Source organism: Sphaeramia orbicularis, chromosome 8 (genome assembly GCF_902148855.1).
Source record: "Sphaeramia orbicularis chromosome 8, fSphaOr1.1, whole genome shotgun sequence".
Classification (NCBI taxonomy): Eukaryota; Metazoa; Chordata; class Actinopteri; order Kurtiformes; family Apogonidae; genus Sphaeramia; species Sphaeramia orbicularis.
In genome coordinates this window covers 52,623,084-52,648,167 of record NC_043964.1, presented here as the reverse complement: position 1 = coordinate 52,648,167, position 25,084 = coordinate 52,623,084, and the positions used below count along the sequence as shown (strand labels likewise).

At 39.9% G+C, this 25,084-nt stretch overlaps 1 protein-coding gene and 1 long non-coding RNA gene across 11 annotated transcripts in view; both read right to left on the bottom strand.

The window, feature by feature from the left end:
* Positions 1-25,084, bottom strand: part of nfixb (nuclear factor I/Xb) — a 217,686-nt gene that overhangs the window by 88,194 nt on the left and 104,408 nt on the right. The window lies entirely within an intron of this gene.
* On the bottom strand, positions 3,789-23,600 carry LOC115424182 (uncharacterized). Its single transcript, XR_003936064.1, has 3 exons — positions 23,502-23,600; positions 14,164-14,168; positions 3,789-3,799 (listed from the first exon to the last, which is right to left on the bottom strand). It is a non-coding gene; the product is annotated as an uncharacterized LOC115424182 (long non-coding RNA).

Sequence of the window (25,084 nt, the reverse complement as noted above, 5' to 3'; positions counted from 1 at the left end):
TTCTGAGTTTTGTACACAGTGTACAGACTGTACAGGGCGATGCAAATCTGAGCGAGCACCCTCGTATTACAGCAAATGAATATCTCCGCTGATTAAATCATTAAGGAGCTTTTTTTCCCCCTGACTAGATCCACTAAAACCCTGTCCTCTAAATTTGCTCACTGCCTCTGATTCTCTCCCTCTGCTGTAGATCTGGAGTTAGTGAAGGGGATGGGGAGGGGGTGTTAGTAATGATGGGGGTGGGGATTAACTTGTTTGGGCTGTCTGCAGGCTCAAACACTAAGCGCTCAATCACTCAATCACCGGGATCCACACGCTCACTGGGACTTAGCCTCACAGATCCCACTGACATTGACCGTGGTCGGACTGTTAAATCTATGTGCTCTCGAGTTGACCCCCGCAGCTACCGATGATCCCGTATCTTTATCTGTATTGACCAATTTTCCATTACTATCAGCAGCTTGCCATGGATGATGATATCAAACAGAGAAGGGGGAGGAACAGGGAGGTAGAGCAGGTAGGTGCAGGATTAGAGGGTGGCTTTGTTTTTCTGTACTCTAGATTTTAAAAGCACATTTTCCATCTGTAGTACCCAAACGAAACAAAAACGAGAGAATGTTTGCCAAATTGGCAGACTGCAAGAGACTACAGGGACTTGTCAAAGAGTATTTGAGGAGCATGTTGACAGCCCCGTTTTCTGCTGAGGGGACCATCAAACTTCTCAGGTAGCATCTTGTCCTTTCAAGAGGCCTTCATACCCCTTTTCTGTGCCCAAGATACTCACAAAGCTTTGTACTACCAGAAGCTTACAGGTTTCAAAGCAAAGCAGGAATAAAAAGATAACCTTACACTACCTCATTCTTTCATTGCCTCCCTTTTTGTACTTTTTTGGTTATTTCTCTATGTTCTCTCACAGGAAATTTACTAAATGGGAGACATGTAAAGGACAGATATGGAGTGGTTCAAAGCTAAATCACCTCCAGAACAATGCTGTCACATAATATAAGTGAAAGGACAAAAGAGCACTCACATGATGTGAATTAAGACATGGAAAAAAATACACAAATATCCTGGAATTTAAGCCCATGCTGTCAGAAAGATATTTCAACATATTGCATATTGGCGTTTCCACTCTTATTATCATTTGACAAACAGTCAAGTGTCAGGGTAAAAACACGCCGGCATTGATGAAAGGAATCGATAAAATCACAGGCATATGATTGTGATGGATCTGACAATCTGGAACTCTCCACTGGAACCGGTTCTTGATTCCCATCTCTGCTGAACGTCTGGGCATTCATATACTGTTGAATAGTTCTATCTAGTAGGGCCGTAACTAACAATCACTTTCAGCGATTAAACGGCTGACAATGCAATTAATCAAAACTGTATTAGATTTTAGAAAATAGTTCAAATGCCAAGAACAATTTCCCACAGCCTTAAGAGGCAAATTCCAATGTCTTAAATCCCAAAGATACTTGGTTTACTTCAACACAGTAGGCAACAGATCCTCTCTTAAGACCAGCTGGACTATGCAAACTTCGGTACTTTTCAGAAAAGTGCTGGTATTTCCACGTGAAGCAGTGGTATAAAGTAACATAGAGTGAAAAGCATACAATGGATCACCATATACAACACAGAACTTAAAAGATCCACACTGAAATAACAATCCAGAAGACACTGTGGACATTGTGTTTCTGATAACTACCACGGTCCAACACTTCTCCCTTTGCAGAGTTTAGATCTAATCTAACATTGCTGCTGGGTCACTGCACTGTGCACACACACAGCATATAGGAAACATCAGGCAATGATTACGCTAATGTAGCTGTCTAACAAACAGAGAAATACTGAAAGCCATTCAAGTATGTGACGGGACGTTTTATTGTCCAAGCGCTTTATTGTCCAAACCTTGAGGAAAAATTGCCTTGATGAGAGCGAACTGTTGATTCAGGGCTTGGGCCAACCACAGGGAGTAGTATAGCCAAGTTCTGCAAGTCTGGATTTATTTATTTTTGTATTATTAGTAGGGTTATTACATTTTCATTTTATTAACACTGCCTCACTATTTGTCTTTAAATGTGTAGTCATACTTTTATTTATAAGCCTCTTTATCTAAACATCTTATCTTTATGGTCCATTGGAGAGTCCCCACTGGGCTTACTTCTGCTGCTGTGGAAATATTTGTTTCTGGACTTGATTTTCTGTCCTAGTTTAGGCTTTTATTTTATTAAAGGTATTTGCTTCTGTGCCAATACACCTTCATCCCTTCACAGAATAAAATAAGTCTGAACCCCCACAACCCTAACTTTATGCGCAGAGTTAACCCTGACCGCTAAGCTTTGTGGAGATGTGGAGGGAAATGAAGGAAATTGTCGAGAAGGGAAGAAAGAGAAAAATAAAGAGGAAGCTAGAGAAATCTTGGGAGAGCGGAGGTGAGAAAAGATCAAGTTGAACGGAGAAGGAGAGAGATGGAGAGTGAGAGCAAATGAAGCGGCGCTGGTGTCTGTTTTCCCTCTGGCTGGTGATGGGCGGCTGCAGCCAGCATAAACACATGCCTTCATGGCTCACACATTTCCTGCTTCACTCCACATCCCAGCGCTGGGCCACACAGGCTCAGGACACCACAGCGACTTGGTGGGAGAGAAAGTGTGTGTGTGTGTGTGTGTGTGTGTGTGTGTGTTTGCATGCATGCATGTATGGTATGCATGCTCATGGCTTTTGTGGTCAAGATGGACTCGTGATGTTTGCATGATTTTCTGTTATCATCACAACTCTGACCAGCACACACATCTGCAAGAAACATGAACATACCACTCTTAAAAAACACATCTCAGCTGAACATAAAGGGAGATATATTTCATATCAGGCTTTGAGGGAGGAAAGAACTCTGCTTATTCCCAAGTGATTCTAACATATGTGGTTAACAGGCATTAACACTATTCATCTCCTTACTTGTTGGCTTACCTCTCCTCCCACGAGGAAGATCTCTTAATGCATAGTAATCTTTCTCCTTTTTATGCTACACGAGTGTGTTGCATCATTCTGTTACTTGAAGGGGGGAGTGTAACAGCAAGGTTTGCCTAATGTGTTGATTCTACACAGCTCCTTTCATGTACAGAGCGCCGCTTTTCATCTATAGTAAGAACCTCTTCTGTCACCTTTCAGACAAAATCAGGCGGAAAGAGAGATTTAAGGCACAATGGTGATGGGGAGAGAGGAGATGAGGAGTGTGGGAGATTGAGATGAGGGGGAGAGAGACGGATTGAGAAGAAAGGCAATGAGACGTAAGGAAAGTGAGCTGGAAAGGGAGGGGGGTAGAGGGGATCTATCATCCAGCGGAGACACTTCCCAAGAAAAGACGCCACTTTTTCCAGTCTCTTTGTTTTATCATAGAGCCACTTGGAGACTCCTGTTAATCAGAAAAGACATTACCGGACAACTCGAGCCATGTACCGTCTCCTTGCCTCATACTCTACAGTTTTACCTTTATTTGCATGTACTTAAAAGTAGGTGTTAATTTGGGAAATGGTGAAAGGAACTTATTTGGCCAAAGCTTGTGGCACCATCGATTCCACTGGCTAAGACGATCTAGCTTCAGAGCAAAGGGGTCACTGAGGCAAGTCGTTCCCTCTCTTCCTGGTAAATGGGGTGTAAAACAGGCCTGGTGCTAAAAGTGGCTGTAGCCCAGAAGGAGATGATTATCTGAGGCTAATTTCACCCTCAGTGGGACTCCGAGTATCTCTTAAGGATCATATGAGGGCCTTACAAACACTATATAGTGCTCGATGAGGTGTCTCTAAAGTACTTTAACAAAAAAGACGGTCCTCTAGGCATCATTTTCTCAAGAGAGAAAGAATGGAATTATCCATTTATAAATGTAGTTAAGGAGTAGCAAGCTGGAGCTCCTATATTAAAAAAGAAATGGGATGTTTCATACTATTGTGCAATTTGTAACTGGTGGAAGCACTCACACAAATCACGGAGACGTGGTCCAACACATCACTTAATCTAAGTCTAATTAGTGAGTAAAATGCAAAACTACAGTATGTATCTAGTCTTCTGATATATTGCTGCTGTAGCTGTAATGAGAGAAAATTCTTTACAGTCCCTATCCTTTACATGATGCACCACAACTGAGGAAATTCAACCCTCTGTCTTAAAATATCTTAAAACCAGTTTTATAATTACAATCTTTTTGTTTTTCACATGTCATTATCATTTCTTGTTTCTTCTCCTGATTCCTATATGTTTTGTGCTTGTCTCATGTGTTTTGGTATGTATAGTTTTGTATTTTTATGTGAAACCTTTTTACTCCCCTTTGCTGTCCATCTTTGACCCTGGCAGAAGTATCTCAACCGGAACTTCCTTGCTAAAAAAAAAATAAATTAATATTTAAGCAATAAAAATCCCAGTAAATTTCCTTTAATAGGCACAAATATGGTATTTATAGCAAATAAATGAGCATAAGTCTCCACAATGTGCTACATTAATGTAAATCCTTTTCCGGTTCCTTTTTGAAATGCAGTAACTTAATTTCGCTCTCAGTAACAACTTCACTTGGATATATTTTGGAATAGTTTGTTTATTGTCTTACTGGAAGCAAGGCGGACAGAAGTTTGTTAGTGCATTCACATTCTTTCAGTGCCTTTCTTCCATTTGAACACACAAGCACAAAAGGCGCCGTCTCTCAGCCGCTGTAATCATGTGTAACAACATGTATTAAGTACCTTTGGCTAATGTCATTAGAGCACACAAGATGAAAGCTGATCAGCTGGCCTATCAGCTTACGTGAAAATTAATATGCGTCACACAAACGCTCTCATGACATTTAAACTTGTCTCTCTCCAGCCCCCCCTTGCATGTCTGTCTGCTTTTCATTCCGCCTGCAGCCTCCTAATGGCTCAAGTGAGGTAATTCTTTTTGGAGAATGTACCGAGTAACCCCAGTCAGTGTGTGTGTGTGTGTTAGTCTGCATATGCATGTGTGCATATATATACTGTATATGGCCATGAATCCATTAATGTGTGTGTGTGTGTGTGTATTCGGGCTCAGAGCAGTTCAGTGCTGCTCAGTGGGCTGTTTCAAGCTGCGGTCTAAGTTCAATACGCCAGGTTTGACATATGCTAGCATTCTGTACAAACACTGTCCAGTGGTCGGTCCTGCACTCTAACCCTACTATTATGACTGCTGTGTGAGAGCGTACGTGTTCCTGTTACAGAGAAAGCTAAAGCAGGAGGCAAAGGAGAGGAAAAAAAAAGAGCGGGAGATGGCAGCTAAGAAAAATAACGTCAAACCAGAGTCCAGAGGGGATAGCGTGATTGGGTGTGCAGACCAAACCTAAAAATGGTAAAACATTTTGCCACAACAACTGAGTTTCAGGAGCTAGTGTAATAAGAGAACAAACTAAACAAAAACAAAGTAAAAAGTGGTTCAATCCCAGACAAGCAGGTGGCGCCATACATAGAGATTGCTATTGCCAAGAGGCAACAGCCACAGTTTGACAGCGGAGCCAATTAAGAAGTATCTTGCAGTGTATTACCACTGGTCACTGGCTCTAAAACAGCCAGGCTCCAGTTGAATTCCACAGAACTCCAGGAGTCAACATGGTCTCATTCGCTTTATTTGGACCTTCTAATAAGAAGTCCCGCTGTAAATTATTCATTAACTTTTTACATCCATTAGGTCACTGGTGACCTATTTAAGGATGAGGAGTAGAATTACATTTGAGGCATGTTTGAAGTGACAGCACTAAGTAAAAGTTCCACGAAAAGGGAACTAAGTTAAAGATGTCAGTAACAGTTTAGAGTTAAGAGAAGACTTCGACATCTGCCATATGGGCTTTGAACAGATCTGATTGACAGCTTGCTGTTCTGCCAAGTTGAACTTTCTGTGATTCTGTTTATTGGATAAATGTGTTTTATTCCTGACGGACAGCTCTACTGTCGTTGTGGTTACATAGTTACAATAACAAGACTGTCCAATGATTTTGTTACACAAACGTGAAGTCATGAGGGTCTGTGGAGTTAACCATCCCATCACCTCTCACACTTCCAGATGTCCACCTTCTTGTCCAAACACTGTAAGGTAGGGGTCCAAAAATTGAGATAGTAATGGCTAAAGTATTGCTCAAGTCAATAAAATGGTAGTTGAAATACAATTAGGTGACACTTGTTTAATGTTATCCAAGTCCACACAACACTTCTGTTTTGTTTTGTCTTAGTCAAAGTGAAATAAGGACTGTCCTTGTATACAAATAAATGAATGAATGAATAAGGGACCTTCGAGAAATGCTTTGGAAACCATACTTAAACAAAATGAGGCTTACACTGTTGGGGGCCAACAGCAAGGGTATATCCCCAGAATCCCTCTGCTATATATAAATCTATCCACGATAATTGTTAGACAATCAATATGAACTCAGTTTGAGCTACATGGACCTGATAGTGGCAGAATAATGGTCAGAAAACCAATTTTTCCCCACAAAACTCCACCTAGTGAACGAAAGTGGCACCATATGAACTCTGGATGGTAGACGGGAAATGGGTATTTGGAAGACGATCAGTATGAACCAAATTTGATTTAAACTGGCCTATTATTGGTTGATTTATGTCCAAAAAATTGTTTTTTCAACTAAAGCAGCCCATTTGGATGACTTATAATACTCAAAGAGAAGCTGAAATCAATATGGTTCTTCCACTAGGGGTCCCCTATGTTGGTTATCATGGGATAAGAAATCCAAACAAATTTGTCCTAGATATCGCATTCATACAAGGATATCTGGCAGTGGTGGATCCGATGGTGGCGTTTGGGGTTAAACCATTATATCCCGGAAACTTGATTTTGGAGCTATAATTAACTACCCTTGTCCATGCACATGCATATGAGTTCCCAGTGTAATTTGTCGTTATGAAAAACAGCCCTTTATATTAAACCTTGGGTCTTGATGTACTGTGTAATGAAACTGACCAAATGGAAAAAGTGAATTGGTTTAGTAGTCTGACAAATCAGCAATGATATTAATCCGGAGAATTAACTGTACTTTGCTGTACTTTAGCTCTAATCTAATTGGCCAGCGAAGACCATCAGATAGAAGTCTATCCTGTGCACCTTCCACATCCTGTGAATTGGCGCTCGTCTGCCTACTATCCTACCTGGAGTCCCGGATGATATCCTGCCTGCCCGGCTTTCCGTCCACCCACTGTTCTGACTTACTGCCTTCCCTTGTTTAAATAACTGCCTACTTGCCAAATTCACAGCCTTCTTTTTTGCATTACAATCTCCCCACTTGTCTCTTTTACTGACTACCAGCTACACTCTGTTTTAGTAGTAGTTCTCCCATAAAGAGCTACGAGTGTCAGCCTGTCTGCCTGCCAGCTTGCTGCTCCCATAAAGACGTAGGAATGAGGGACCAATCTCATTAGGGGAAGATTAGACCAACATCTGTTTGCTGTCCCAATGCCACTGCTGCTGCTGCTGTGGAGCTATGATGAGTGGTAATGCCATCGCCAGAGTACTGTACCAGCTAACACACCCACTTTCCACACAATATAAGCTGTTATGAGATACTAATCACTGCTGTCACTGGCTTGGAGTGGGAGAGTTTAACGGTGGCCTGACCAAGAGTGTGCGTGTGGTGTCTTTGTTATACTCTACAGCCCAATCCCACAAACAAGACCCAAAGCACCCAGGAGAGATGAGTAACAGACCGAAGACAGAACCCAAACACATCTGATGTTGTGAGAGGCACAGAGAGAAGGAGCAACAAGTCAGAAAGAGACAGCACTAGGGAGGGAAGGAGGGAGGGAGAAAGGGAAACACGTGAGGAGGTTAAATGTAACAGAGGGTTTATTGTTTGTGGTTCTTTGGGGAGGCAACGAGTTAGCAAAGGAGGGGAAGGGAGTGGGGCGAGGGGGAGGAGACCAAGAGGAGGGAGGGAGGCAGTACAGTGGGAACAGTTGCAATGGCAGAACCCAGAACGTCAGGCAGACCTGCTCAGTCAGCCTGAGGACTGGGGCCTCCCTACCAAACAAGCACCAATAGAATCCGATTAACGCTGCTCAGGAGACAGCCAGAAGACTGGAAATCTGTCATCCATGGCACAACATTAAACACACTGCCTTTTACACTTGGTCAGTGCTCATATGTCACAAGGAAAGATAAACACAAACTAACACTAAAAAAAAGATCTGTCTTCCCAAGTATGGAACTCCAGCTAGAGGCAGTTGTTAGCTTAGCACAACTTATGGTTTTATGTCAATTTACATTAGTGCACTCCGCTAATAGCATCAGTGCTTCCATTATGGTTTAATGAAAGTAGCTTAAGTCTGCTCAAAAAGCCACTAGATGCCTTTGGATTTTGTTGCACGGCAATTCAAAACAATGTCCATGATATCATTGCACTGCTTTCACTATATCTGAAACTTAGTTTGGGAGACATTACAACTGATACAGTCATTAGTAAATCAGGAGAAAAGTAAAGGAAAAGAATTCCCCAGTGATTGGTGATTTTGTAACTTGGCATCCATGCAAAGCTCATCCATATGTCTTTCTGGCTGCTGATTGGTTGACTGATTGAGCTGCTTCTCTTCTCCAATCACTGAACACTTAGTGCAGAGAGCCAGGGACTCAGAGATACGTTTGCTGCTCATTTATGGGAGCTGAAATCTGCCCAAAACGTTGTTAGATTTGTTGGCTATTTTGAAGCATGTGGTAACGTAGGATCACGAGCAAAGTCAAAAATCCAAAGGACTGAAAAGCACGTAGGGTCGCTAAACCCAGATTTAGTAATAAAATCACCAAGCTGCTATAACCGAATGGAGATTTTATAACTGAAAATGCTTTTTATACTGCAAAGCTGAAGACAGAGCTGTAGTAGTAGAGGGGTCCATTACACTCAAATGGGAGCATGAGTAACTGGTCTGTTAAAGAACCAAAAAACTATCTGTAATGGTAACTCTGCCACCACCCTCATCCATTTAACCTGTTGTTCATGAATGCTTATTGAATCATGAGAATCACTTATTTGCTCTGTTTAAGACAATCAGAATAGGTGGTTGATACTCCAGCGACAGGTTCTAAGTCACAGGGAATGTCTTATTAGTTTACCCAACTTGGATAAATGTGGTTTTCAACTATATTATGTTGTCTTAATTGTATGTAACTTTTATATTCTGTTAGTTCTTTTATATTGTACTGATGTGCCTCTTGGTCAGGTCTTCCTCGAAAAAGAAATGTTGTCTCAAGGGACTTCCTGTTTAAATAAAGGTTAAAATATATAAATAAATAGCTTATTTGGAACAGAAAACATCTTAAGTTAAACTCCAGTGTAAGATTACAACACTAAATAAACATTTGTTATTACAATTTCTGTTCCACTATGTGTGGTTTTTTTTAAGGTAACGAGTGTGCATACTTCTTTCAAGTACAGTCAGCTGATTAGAGCTGACACCGTACGCCTACCTTCTGCTCTGTCATTTCTGTCTCCATTCCCACACTGTAATTAATTAGTAACTTGAGTAGCAGTGATTGTCCTTGAAGCCACAACAAAAACCATAACGCAAATCTTCACCGGTAAAACATTTTCAATAATGTCAAATACAGACGCTTTGTATTACGATGAAAGATGAAAAGCTCTTATCGGTATTTGTAACTGGCTCAGGTGTCACATGACTTGTGAATGGAATTGGCTCGCATTCCACACTTTTACACCTGCCGGATGTTTTGTTTCGCATTTGGGTCAACAACTAATTATATTCTTTAACGAGTATAATTTTCTGCTAGGACCCAAATGGCTAAATGGAAAGCGACATACGTAAGCACCAAACGCCCCAGCAGTAAAACTACAAGCAGATAATGACAACTAACTCTCTCTCTCTCTCTCTTTCTCTCTCTCTCTCTCTTTGACAGATTTTAAGTAAATACCAGCAAACAAGCAATTATTTCTGGCAGCCCGGGCCCCTTCTCCCTTCCAAAAGACATGGAGCAGAGGGAGAGGGGGCGGATGAAATCACCCTAACAGATGTGATTTAAATCAATATTACATTATATGTGCCTTTATTTAAAAAAAGTAACAGGGAACCAAACCAAAAAGGGTCTTGTGATGACTGTTGCCCTTCGTTTGACGGAATAATTGCTTTTAATACATCAGAGTTTTTCATATTTAATTTCCTTTTACCCCCTGCTTGTCCTTCTTCTGTGCTCCTCCAGGTCTGAGCAATCCCCCCGATGTTAAAATAATATCAAGGAAAAAAAGAAAAAGAGAGAGAGAAAAAAAAAAGAAACGAGCCGAGCTGAGCTGTCAAACGTACAGTTTTAACACAAACCATCTGGTGGAACGATGGAGGTAAACAGGCGCAAACAGAACTGGGTTGGGAGGAAGAGGAGGGGTGGAAAGTGAGGAAGCTGAGGGGGGGGGGGGGGCATGAGAGCGAGAGAGAGAAAGGGGAGATGGGGTGAGATAAGCTGAACGTTAAGGGGGAGGAGGAGCCGGAGGAATGGGAGATAGAGCTGGGTAACGGGGAAGAGAAAAGTGGAGAAATTGGATGGGAGAGAGGGGAAAGGTGGAGGAGGATGAGGAGGAGGCGGAGAGACGGATGATTGGGAGGAGAGTGGGGGTGGAGAGGGTGACAAAAATGTAGTCCGGGAACAAATTAAGGTGTTGCAGTCGAGACTTGACAGAAGGAGAGGAGGAGTGGGAGCTTCAAACACTCAACTGTGTTGAATCCATTCGAACAGAATAGAGAACAATAGGAGGGCTTCGGTCCAAAACGCTATTAAACCATTCTGAATTTGAAAGTTAGTTCACAACAATTGTAACACTTTCATTTACAAAACACAACTAATTAAACTTAAACTTTAACTGTTTGAAGCAAAGTTTCAAAAAATATTTACATATAGAAGATTTTAACCCATAAAGACCCAAACATCCACCGTCAACCAAAACCATTCAACCATTCCCGTCAACCAACCATCCACATATCCAATGAATGCATGTCAATAATTGATGTAAAATACAGTTATTCATCTTTTCATGGTCATCAGATATGACCCATTTGGATGTTCAGAAGCTTCATAGTTACCATGGAAACAGTGTCATCTTCTACAACATTGATTCACCAGTAAAACCCATGGAGTTGGATCAATGACAGTGGATGGACACACTGGGTTTATGTTCAGTTAATGAGAGATTGGACTGAAAAAGTCACTTTTTCTTGAGTTTTCTGTTTTTAAAATAATAACCCTCAACTTTACTCTGGGCTTTTATGAACTTCTACCTGATCAGTGCATTAAATGTAATAAAATACCTGATTTTCACTGACAAAACCCAAAATACAGGGGATAATATTACAGTAAATGGTGATAAATCACTTAAAGAAGGTTAAAGATAGAGAAAAATTCATTTGGGAACTGACACTAAAGTAGCACTGGGTCCTTATGGGTTAACGAAGATATGATGACTTCAAGATGAACATTCACTAAATGTCATTCCAATGTTTTAAAGTCATATTTCTACAACATCCTGGACTGCGGTTTAACTATTGTCACTCTGCTTGAGGTGACATGAGTAAACGCTACAGTGCTATGGTTGAATGCTGTTCTACTGCTAAACCAGATGCAGTCTAAGCTAATATATCAGGTAATAAAGCCAATGAGAAAACACAAGCTAAAGCTGATTAACAAACATCAACATACATAACACAGGATGAAAACTATTGAAAGAAATGTGCTGTTTCTGTGGAAGAATTAAACACATTCAACACACTTACTTCAAATGTTCAATGAATACAGATGGATGTAAACCCTGATTAAAGGAAAAATTCCACAGGGTTCTGTTCAGGTCCAGTATGAATACACCAGTATACACCAAAACACTTAAACCTGCAATACTTTCCACACACAACAGCCAAGACTGACACACAACCAGCACAACCATCCAGCACACTGTCCTCAATCAGCACTGAAAGTTGTCATGGAAATCTACTACAGACTGGCCATGGAACAGAACTCAGAATTACTCAGTGCTAAATCATAAGTCCTTGAAAGGGTCAAGGGCCCACAAATGTCTGTCCCAACAAAGTGAGCTTGAAATGAAATTTGTGGAAATGCTTGGTGAAAACACTAAGTGGGTTTGTTTGATGATTCTGAGTATGAGGATATAAAAGCAAACAAAGGAAGAGGAAATACAGTTCAGACAGAGATTTGAGATGAGTGTGAGAACAGAGTTTCTTACCTTTTGTCAGGACAGCAGCCGGGCAGCAGCAGAAACATGAAAGGAGAAAGGAATGGGTTTTAATTAGTGTATTTTAATTAGCAGCATGGTCTCAGTAAACACTTCAGTCCCATCCTGTGGGATCAAATTGGGACACCAACTCTAACTGGCCTATTTTATCCCCTAAAAGTGGCTCAGAGGTGAAAATGATGAACCAGTAGTGCAGCTTTAGTAGAAACTTTATTCCCTGTGTGGAGCTGCTTAAGTGGTTTAAACAGCCTCAGTGTAGAAGGAGGAGGGATTAAAGCTGGGCGATCTTAATTTGGATTTATCTCCTGTTCAGAGGGATCATAAAGTGGTGTCATTAAAAACACTGCTGTTCAGACTTCCCTTCTCAGTCACTCATTTTAAGAGGCCCATGTATAAGTGTATTATGGTTTTGTACAGGTTAACGTGTTTAAGCGTGTATATATTGATAATGTCAGACTGCACTAAATGGTTCAGTTGTGTTAACTTTCAGGATTTGTGTATTGTGTTCTTTTGCTGCTGCTGAAAAAGTGACTGAAAATTTTTTTTGGTTCATTATAAACCTCAGGCCAGACATGTTAGGCGACAGTCTGTAGGGTTTTAGTCTAGACCGGCCAGACCAAGACCAAGACAAGGCTGAGACCGAAGGGTATGGAGACCAAGACAAGACCAAGACCAAATGAGTTGAGTCTGTGACAAGACAGAGACCGCAAAAAAAAAAAAGGTCAACTACATCACTAGTGGACTGTAGAGGGCTGGCATTGCCTGTTGAGAAAATTTATTCAATGTAAAATGTTTTTAAAATAGATGCATCTGACTGGTTGCATTTGAAGAGGGTGCCTAATGAACTAGAGGCACTCTGAGAGCGCAGACCTCCACCAAGGCAGATCAGTGGCTCCCCCACCCCTGATCACCACCAAAATTTAATCATTTGTTCCTTGTGCCAGTATCAAAACTTCCTGAAATTTTCATCCAAATCCATCCATAACTTTTTGAGTTATCTTGCTCACAGACAGACAGACAGACAGACAGACCAACCAACGCCAACAAAAACATAACCTCCTTGGCAGAGGTAATAATGATACTATTCTGTGATGATACAGTTTTTGTACAAATCCCATCGAGACTGCTACATCTGAGATCAAGACATGACCAAGACCAAATGAGTTGAGTCCATGAGAAGACAGAGACCACCAAAAATTGGTCTCGAAACCTATTTTTTGTTGAACTACATCCCTAACAGTCTGTTTCTGGACTAATGACAACTCATCAGACATTGACAAAATTATGTAATAATATGGCCCAAAATTATTCAGAAATGCACAAAAAGCTACCTGACTCTAACTCTCTCTGTCTGTCTCTCTCTCACACACACACACACACCCACACCCACACACACACACACACCTCTAAGTGCTCCAGAAAATATTAGTTTGATTTGAACTCAATCTATTCTATAAGGAGTGACTGATTCTGATTTACCTAAACTGCTTATCAATATGATCTTTGAGCAAGTATCTCTAATGGCCAGGGCTGAAAATGTGCTTTTTTCTTGTTTGTTTGTTGAGCAAGAATGATATCCAGAGGATTGACCTCGATTTTGCCATTTAGGCACTATTTAGGCTTTTCAAAGCTAATATTCCATTCTGTTATTTATCTATTTTCACTGGATCATAGGGTCACTGGAGCCTATCCCAGTGACCAACAGATGAAGATGGGGTACAACCTGGATGTGTCCCCAGTTCATCTCAGTTCAACATAATGCTTATTCCTAGTGAAAAGGTAAGTCAATCCTTCTACAGATATAAACAGCTCATTCTAAAGTAATAAAACAATTAATCAAAGGTGATTGTACAATCATGAACAGATAATAATGAATATTATATTCCATCTCTGCAATTAGATCACCCTGAATTTTAAGATACTAGGCCTTTAAACATCAGCATTGTACCAGAATGTTGATGAGAATATACAAAAATATGCAGTTATAAAACAATTCAGATGAGTGATGAAGGTTTGCTAAGGTTAAATATACAATTAGCATATCGTTAGCCTCATATCATATTTACATAACTCATCCACAAATGGACAAAAGTATGTGGACACGTTGAATTCAGGTGTTTCTTTTCTAACAGGGGTCTGGGACACAAAACAATAATGACTAATGTCAGAATATAGTTTTATATTGGGATAAATATCATTGCATTGGTTAGTCTGGCTTTAATTATCTTTGCTTCCAAAATGCCTCAGAGATGGTTTACCCCAAACAATGATTTTTTTCTATTTATTTATTTTTTTTTTATCCACAACTCTGATTTTAAATGTTCTACCTCTAAATTTCTACAATATTTTTCCTCCTCTGACTGCAAATAATAATTTTCTTCCACATCTAACCATCTACTTTCATCACATCTCACTGAGAAAGAAAAATCTTCCATTAAACTTTAAGGAAATATTGATGTTTCTAAAATATATGAACATAAATATTGGGACACATGTCTACAGCTGTATGATGTCCTGTTTATGAGGATCAGACATAGAAACATCAATATTAATAATGAATATGACATTTATCACATTATGTAACTGTTATATTTGTCAATACTGTTTTGTATCCCAGACCCGTTAGAAAAGAAATACCTGAATTCAGTGTGTCCACATACTTTTGTCCATTTGTGTATGAGGCTAATGATATTGTGTCTAAAAGATGTGCGACTACATACTGTATGATGTGTAATGCTTTAAGACACAACAGGTGACGTGTTGCCACATCATCAAGTGCGTAGGCATAAACATTATCATCAATGACAATTTTTCCAGACAACAAACAGTTTCCATCTGCACCTTTATGAACAAAAGGCTCTCCAGCCCTGTAGCAATCTCCTACATGGTGTCAATGACTCCTCCCCTTTCCTCTGTTGGTTGTGGTGGCATGGCCTCTGTCAGGTGACACGGGAGCTGATGAGGCTTGACAGAAGGTCAGCGACCTCACTTCCTACTCTAATTGGTCCTCAGTGATAAACCGCCCCCCTGGGACTTGCAGAGATGGGGGTTTTTGCGGAGCAGGAAGAAGCGAGGAGCAGTGGAGTGGTGTGAGTAACGGGGGTCTAGCGAGGCCTCTCTACGCATTTGGTAATGCGCTAATTAATTTTAAGAGTTCAACATCCCCCTTTCTGGCCCTCACTAGAAACAGATGTTAAGCTGAGAGGGAGGGAGGGAGGGGAAGGGGGTGGGGGGCTGACACGGGGAACACTGCTGAGCAAAATCCTGATACAGATCTCCAGAACAGTAAAGGAAAAGAGAAAAAGAGGCCGACAGAATAACTGAGAATTTTCTAAAGGATCTGAGTCATTTCATCACCCCCTCCCCACCTCCTTTTCTGACAGGTGAAGCGGATGACAGTGCAATTTCACACCTCGCTGAGCGAACGACAGATTCTTCAGTGTTAGTGAGGAGGAGAACAAAACATCCTCCTGAGAAGCGGCACACGTGCCCACATGTACAACACACACACCACGCGGAAACACAAACAGAATGCATGAGAATGTATTTGTTTTTGGGTTACACCTGGAGAAAAAAACACAATGGCCTATTCATGAGATATGTACGCACATCAAGTGAGACGTGTGACACTGAAAGAGAACCAGGGAGTGTTTTCAAGAGGTATTTTTAAAGTTAACAAAGATGAGGATGTTGTATGTGTGTGTGTGTGTGTGTGTGTGTGTGTGTGTGTGTGTGTGTGTGGGGTGGGGGAGGCTGATGTGTGCTGGGACATTCAGATGTTAAGTTGTCACGGTGCTGAGCGCAGGATAACAGGAGCTAAAGTTTTTTTTCTTTCCTAATGTGTCAGGGGGATCTGGAAGTGATCTGTGGCTGTGACATGAAAAGGGGGGGGGCTGGGGGTGAGGTGGGGGGGGTATATGTGAGTATGTGTGTGTAGGGGTTAGAGGGATTTAACAAGGAGGGTAAAGGGGTTGGGGAGGTCCAGAGAGGCCCAGTTGTTGTAACCTCCAACCTTTCGGCACGCTCCAGGGCCTCCCAGAAGCCACTTCAAATGCACCCTGCTTGGGAGCCCGACCCCCCCCCCACACACACACACGCACACACACACATACACACCCTCCCCCATGCCACAGAGAGCGATGGAGAAGGAGAGAGAGTTGGGAGGGTAAGGCTCAGCTGTCATCGCTGTCACAGAGCTGCATGTACACTAAAACCTACTCACAAAACAAGGCCTCCATTTGTTCCTGTTAACCTGAGTCCAGAGCCCTCGTTACCCTCTGAGGACACACAATGGCTCCATACGTACACACTGGACCCACGGATACACACACAACACACACACACACACACACACACACACACACACACACACACACATGCACGTGTCTTCACCTTACATACTCCATTTTATTGTTGGAAAAGTGATCACATGCAAGTCACTCTTAACCCATAAAGACCCAGACAGCCACCTGCGATCAAAAGCATCTACTGATTTAAAACATTTAATACCTGTTGATCCACTAATCCTATCAATACATGTCAGTAATTACAGTAAAATGCAGTTTCTCAGCTTTAAATCATAAACAGATGTGATCCATTTGGATGTTCAGAGGCTCCACTGTGAACATGGAAACACTGTCATCTTCTACAACATTGATTCATCAGTTACACCTATGGAGTTGGATCAATGACAAGGGATGGACACACATATTATTGTCAGTTATTGATATCTTTGCTGAAAAAGTCACTTTTTATTCTGTTTGTTTTTTTTGGAATCTGGCATAATAACCTTTGAATTTACTCTGAGTTTTTTATGAGCAAATATAGGAAAATACACGATTTACACTGAAAAATGCAAAATGCCCAGAATAATATGATCAAAAATTGTGATACATCACTTAAAAACGGATAATTACAAGGAAAAATTCATTTGGGAACTGCCACACAAGTAGCACTGGGTCTTTATGGGTTAAAATTCCATTATGATTATGGCTGTAGCAACATGTAAATACGAGGGCCGTTCAATAAGTTCATGGCCTCACCCAGAACAGAACAACACAGACTGATAATTTATATTTTATTTTTCAACATAATCTCCATTTACAGCAATGCACTTGGTCCATCGATGTTCAAGCATCACTATCCCATCATGAAAGAATGTAACATCCTGTATTATAACAACCAGTATTTCTGGGTGAGACCATGAACTTATTGAACAGCCCTCGTATGTGTTGATATGTCACACCCCAAAAAGCCTGAATATGATCATTAGAACTGTTAGAATTCTTTAAACAGAGCCCTGATGAAATACTGCTCTGCGTACTTTGACAGGAACTCAAGAAAGGCTATCAAACCTTTCACTTTAGGGATATAGCAGAAGTAGTGCCATGAGGAATGTGAGTATTAAGCTGCGTTTCCACTACGTACTACCAGCTCGACACAACTCGATTAGCAGGTACTATTCCTGGAGGCTATTTCCATTACCGGATAGTCCCGACTTCAGAGTACCTGGTTGTCATAGCTTCTGTGATGTCATCTTCAACATGACACAGCTGACGATAAAAGCAAAGAGGAAGAGAAGAAGAAGAACCTCCTAGACTGACCATGATGTCGTTTTGCGGGCCGTCATCATGGATGTATTTAACCTACTGGTATATTAACTTCAACTTCCGGATCTGCTTTGTTAAAAATGGCAGGTCACGAACTGATGACGCAACGACGCAGTAACAACTCTCTGACCAATCAGTGGTCTGCAGTGTTCACACATCACATTTTAGCATCTCTTCACCCGTTTTGGAACCTCGGCTGAGGAGATACTAAAAAAAAATAGTACCAGGTCCCAGATTCCAGGTACTTTTGTGATGAATCTATGTAGCAGTCTTTCTTTTCATATTCAACTGAGAATCCACAATCAAAAAATGAAAAAATGACTCATTATTTCATTACTCATATACAAATCAAAAAACGTGCTGTTTTTCATTCTTTCGATTGTACGCGCAAATTAAAAATTGGAAATAAGCAAATGGACCAAATGTGGGGTTTTATGTCGACATTTTCAATGTTGAGCTGGACAGTCGTGGGTTTGCTAGTATTCTACCTAATGTATTCTGCGATAATTGAGAATTTTGTGTTATTCAGAGGCAGCAAACACGTTACTCTGACGGAGGACAACATGAGAACTGAAAAAATTTGGCAGGATCTTCCAGGTATTGTTGTTGTGTCTGATACAGTGTGTCCATGGTAGACAATCTAAGGAGAAGCCACTCACATAACACACAAAGAAGTCAGTAATTTCTGAGTCAAACCAAATCGGATATCAAAAATGTCAACATGAAACCCGATATTTGGTCCGTTTACTTATTTCCAATTTTTAATTTGTGCGTACAATTGAAAGAATGAAAAACAACTCATTTTTTAATTTGTACATGAATAATGAAATAACAAGTAATTTTTTCATTTTCCAACCGTGGATTCTCAATTGAACATGAAAAGAACAAATGATACACAGATTGTAATGAAAACGCAGAAAGGCTGAGTTGAATCGAGCCGGTACCACATAGAGGAAACGCAGCTTTAGACTTAATTTGACTGGGAGAGCCTTATTTCTATTTAGCGTGTGCTTAATAAAAGAAACACTAAAAAACTTACATTAGTCCAAACATGGTTTCAAACTAACCATAAGCTCGTATGTCACCTTTATGTGCATACACACCCATACAAGTAAAAAATGTAGGTTTACACTCACAACAATATTTGTCAGAAAGCAAGATTTGGCTCCATAAAGGTACTCCTTTATGAGTCCAGGTATTCCACAACTTCATTTCCCTCCAAAATTAAATCACAAGCGTAGTCCCAGCACTCAACAGCTTTTGTGTTAGATTTGTTTAAGTCAATTTGTCAGCCATTACATTTCATGACAGAACAGTTTACACTCTGGAAATATTTTCGCTGTAACACTCACAGGCTTGACAAAAGATGAAAGAATTTATAGACTAATCTGACAATTATCCATAGATCAACTGAAAAACATAAATAAAAAAATAAATAAAAATTAGATTCTGCAAACTTGTGGGAGTCTGGGGAGTTTAGTATCTTTGTATTCTTGGAATAATGATGTTTAACCCTTTTAAGACGATCGTGTCTCCAGCGCCACATTTTTCTTCCACTATCATAACTCTTGAACTGTTTGTGCTATTGACAAAATTCAAACGTCATCTTTTACTTGAGAGTGGGTTCCTTCTATTGGTCTATAACAGATTAGGGTGGAGGCCAGCATTGGCTGAGGGGGAGGGGTGAAAGTGGGCGGACCTGATGGTAGCAGAGTGCAGTCGGTGAGAGAGACATGGAAGATTTTTATTACTTTTAGCAGCATTTTATTGAGGTTTTAGCAGTGAATTCTTGTAAATAATTGTATATAATAGTGATAGTGCTGTTTTGGAGTGTTCTCCTAGTGTGTTCTGGTGTGTTTCTGTTGAAATGATTTTCACTGTTTTCATCTGTATTTTCCCGGTTTGTATAGTTCATTGATAGTTGTATTTTAGCTGTAAATATTATACAGTTATTATACAGTGAAATGAGAGGCTCTGTCTACAACTAGACCGAAAGCAAACAGAGACTATCACACAGGAAAAAAATGACTAGAAATAATTAAAAATAAGAACCTAGCCACAGAATGATCTAGACAAACTCAAATGTAAAATAGTTGAAAGTTTATTTCTATAATTTCATAAAATTTGTTGTTTTACATGTTAAATGTGATAAAATTGCAAGTTTATTTTTTTTTCTTTTGCTATAACACACTGTTTTAAGCATTTCTTACACTTAACCTCCAAGACCCAGGACATGTCAGCAAAGTGCAAGCTTTTTTTGTTTTTTAGTAAATAAGTGCCTACATTGGAAACATGATGCAACAGTTTTTTCAGATGCAGTTTTTAAAATTTTTATGGAATGTCCTTTGTGGTGGACAGTTTTCTTTTCTTTTTTTTTGTATAAAGTTGTGAAACTCTTGTCCACAAATGTGGACAGTGGGTCTTAGGAGGATAATAATGGTAATTAATGGTCGGATATTGAAAGTTAAGTTCTTCCTGAAAAAAGGTGCAAAAGAATTGTCAAAAAAGACATTTTCTGACTCTTTTATTGCAAAGAAAAATAAATAAATACATAAATAAATAAATAAGAAAGAAATCTAGGCGGCCTGTTATAATGATAGTCCTTATAGGGTTTATTTCTATTAGGATCAATAATATTATTGAAGTGTTGGACTCAGGACTCACAGAGGTGCGTTTAAGAGGTTAATTCCATGTGAAATACTCCTGCAGAACACTTTTCCTGATGTCATCTACCTAATCATGGTTTTTCACTTTCTCTTTCTTCCTCTCCTTCCAAACCTCTTTTCCCTCCTGCTCTTGGACGGGACTCTCCCACCGCAAACTGTACAAAAACGCCCGACTCAAACCTCACTGCCTTGCAGAGCATTAGATGTCAACCAGCCCACTCCCACTCTCACTCTCACTCCCACCTCACCATCTTTCTCCTGCAGTGTGTGTGTGTGTGTGTGTGTGTGTGTGTGTGTGTGTGTGTGTGTGTGTGTGTGTGTGTGGTCTGATTAGTCAGGCCCCTGTGGTTTAGTTCTGACCCAGAGAATATGTGGCTCAGGCAGGCCCTGCACGTGTGGATGGGTGAGTGGACGGTGTGGGAGGGGAACAGTGGGGGGTGAAGGGTGGGGGGGTGCCAGCATGTGGAAATGTGATATGATCCGTGAGCCGTCAGCCTCCAGTGAAAGAGCCGGCCCGTTGTCATGCCAACCCCGTCCTGCCCCAGTTGATCCCCCAATTCTTCTCATAGTCCCGTGTCTATTTCCAACCGATGTAAAAACCACCTGACAGTTGATGGGAATCTGTCGTCGCTCTTCTTCTTCCCCACACATACGCATGGGCCTTGTGCAAACATATACATCAACGTTCTGCAAGTGTTGTATGCACCGTATGGATCCAGTACACACCAGGGAATTCCCTTCCAACTTTAGCTGCCTACAATAGTAGAGCGTTAACTGTGGCTGTGTCAGTGGCAGCAGCCACCGTGGCCAGACTGAGCCTCTGCAGGTCCAAAGAGCAGCAACAAGGGAAAAAAACAACTAAAATACATTTACTCAACGACTCCACGACATTCAAATTATCAGATATTTCACCTCATTTCAAAGTAGAATATTCAACTATACTGCTTCCACCTCTGACAAAAACTAGATAAATTAATGTAATTAGTAACAAATGTATGAAAACAGGGTTCCTACAGGTTTCTACAAGTTAAATTTAAGACTTTTTAAGACCTTTTTAAGACTACTTAGAACAGTGTTTTTCAACATTTGGAGTCAGGACCCCACATGGGGTCACCTGAAATTTCTATTAACTGATAAAAATAAAAACTTACTAATAAAAAATATATGGTGAGTTGACAGAGACAATCACAATCCATAAAAGATTTGACAAACTGTGAGTCTGAAACTGAAGCACTGCGGTACTGTTTATCTTCTAAATGTTCATTGTGGTTGGTTTCAGATGCTGCAGCTCTTTCATAATTCATAGTTTGAGTTATTGTTTGTTCAGTATTAATTGTCAGCCTTGTAAATCCAAGCTGGACTGACTGTACATATCCTGACCAAGGAAAATCAAATTCTCCCTTTGTGCAGTAATCTCCACCTGGCTTTTCTGCCTCCGTCCATAATAATATACATTATATAGACTAAATGTCCTCTAGAATTAACCTTTATTTGCAACATAGTATAGCAAACTATTACATGATTAAAAACAAATTAATTTTAGCAAAAAAATCTCTCCAATTTGAATGTCTGGGGTCACCAGAAATTTTTGAAAACATATTTTAGAAACATGTGAACATACTACTGTTCTACTAATCTACAGCAATGCATCACACAAAAAAAGAGAAAGATTTTCACGTAAAAAAGCTTTTAAAAGGATAATATCCTTCTATATTAAACCAGTATCAAGTTGAAACCAATGGTTTGCATAATATTCTGTCACACGAAACAGATTTCTTTTTAATTGCTTACACACCTTCAGCAGCAACTTTTGTTATTTGTAAAAGGCACAACTTAGTTAAATTTTGTATTTTTTTCTAGATTTTATGCCCATTATGGTCTTTCTGTGGTGAGACTTCTGAAATGTGCCTCCCACACTCGCAGAATTATTTTGTTTTATACAAGGCAATTTGTTATATTTCAGAAGAGTTGGCTGTTTTAGCAAAAGCCAATAAGTAATTTTAAAGTATATAAAACAAGGTAAACTTCAACAATTCAATATTCAAGTCATTGAGGACTGGTTATGCATCTGACACTGATTCATCTACTGATTGTTAATGGTTGGAACGCTAAAAACCTTGTGAAGTTCTCTTTGTGGGGATTTCTCTAAAGAACGTGTAAAGATTGAGTTATATTTTCAAGTGAAGTTTTGATTGCCTTTTAGAGCATCCATTCCTAAAGACAATCCAGATTTTAGGTGGGTTGCATAAAAAAAAAAAATAAAAAAAAACTTTCAACAAGAAGCATGTTTTTAAAAGTATTATGAACTGAATGTAATGAGTAAAAGAAAAAAAAGAGCCTGTTAAATATTTAAAGATGCTTATTTGTTTTCAATGCAGTAGATAAAATAAAGTTATTGTTGTTATTCAAGTAGCAGAAATGGCAGTAAAAATGGTCTGAAAATGATTTACACATAAATTTGCTTTTCTCACAGTTTATTCACGGTCTGTTGTGACCTCTGGAAAAAACTGTTGAAAATACTGTGTTTAAAATCCAACAAACTAATTCCAAACTCTCTTCTGTAGTTCTGAGGATTGGGATTAATAAGATCATACTGTGATGATAAAGGCATCTGAATTCTGTAAAAAGACTTTTCTTGTATTTTTACATCTGTTTTTGCATCTCATCCAAAGAGCAACTCAAGCTAACTCAAGGAAGCCTCCTACGCAGAGAATTTATTTGAAGACTGATTTTATTTTATTTTTTTGTAGATCATGTAACACAGTTGTCCCTATTACTGAGGCTAATGTCTCAGATACAGAAGCACAGATACAGAGGCAGAGACTGAAGAAAAGACAGGGACATCTTGCCAACCACCTACTAAGCTGTGTTCTCTATGCACCGGCGCTACAGCCAAAGTCCAAAGACATGTGACGCAGATCATTACATTAGCTGACCTCAAGAGAAGAACATGGACGGGGTACGACTTCTTCTTGACAATATGACTACGTTCAGATTGCAGGCAAACGTGGCCCAAATCCGATTTTTTTTTGCCCATATGTGGCCTGTATCCGAACTGTTAAAGACAGTTTGAACAGCACAAATTAGGGATGTAAACAATTAATCAACTATCAATTAATTGTACAACATGTCAGTGATGCAAAGTCAGAAATGCCCATTTCTTCTAAACCGCCCCTCTTCAGATCCATTTATTTTATTGAATTTCTCTGCAGAGTTTATTCAGTTCTACTCCATAAATGTCATTGCCTGTACTGTATCCAATGGTTCCATAAATCAATCATTAAGGAATTTGACATGCTTTTTTCATGAAGTATATAAACAATATTTAGCTTTTATTCTTATAGATCTTATCGAAAGAGAAACTCAGGTTCTCAGGAAAACTGCTGCTTATTAATTAATCGTTAATCGATCGATAAGGTCAATCAACCAATGATTAATGGATTAATCGATAATTTGCATCCTTAACACAAATCCAATTTTCCAAATCCGACCCAGGCCACTTCCATATGTGGTCCTAAATCCGGTACGAATCTGATATTTTTAACGGCCAGGTCACATTTATCTGACCTTTGTCATTGAAATGTGACAAACGTCACAATTCTGCATCCCAGGAGGAGGAGAAGCTGCAGGAAAAACATACTTCCTTCCGTAAACACAGTGTGTGTCTGCGTGGTCACATATTCCATCAGGACCTCTTTTGTGCATGCGGATCACTTCAGGGTCGCATTCAGTTCATACTCAGAACTGATAGAAGTCGCATTTAAGGTGAAATATGAACGAGCACACAAAAAAATTTGATTTTCACCAAAAAATCTGAATTGTGCATTAAGACCTGCTGTCTGAACGTAGCCTATAAGAGTCTGAGAAGGGTCCATGGTTGGCCTCTTGCCTTTCTACATTTGTGCATTAATTGTGAAGAGAAATTCTGATATTTATTCTCTCTGTACAAATGATCATATGTTGCTTTCTGTTCCATACGCCTGTACAGAACTGGGTCAAAGGGCTTTTGTTTACTTTGCACCTTATGCATCAAATCAGCTGCACAAAGACTGGAAACTGAGTTCATTTCTTTGAGGGCTTTTAAGTCCAAACAGAGTTCTTGGGGCCAGCTCCATAACCTGCACTTGTTTTTCTTCATCTGCTTGTAAATGTTATTTTTACAAACTATTTACTGTCAAATGTGTCTGTTGTATGTCTTTTAACTGTGCAATCTTGTAACTGTGTATTGTATTTGCTGCTGCCTATCTTGGCCAGGACTCCCTTGTAAAAGAGGTTCTTAATCTCAATGGGATTTTTCCTGATTAACCCTGAAAGACCCCAACAGCCACCAACGACCAAAACCATCTACTGATCTAAAAGGTTTAATAACTTCTAATCCATTAATCCTATCAATACATGTCAATAATTGGTGTAAAATACAGTTCTTCATCTTTTCATGGTCATCAGATATGACCCATCTTAACATTCAGAGGCTCTGTAGTTACCGTGGAAATGCTGTCATCTTCTACAACATTGATTCACCAGTAAAACCCATGGAGTTGGATCCATGGCAGTGGATGGACACACTG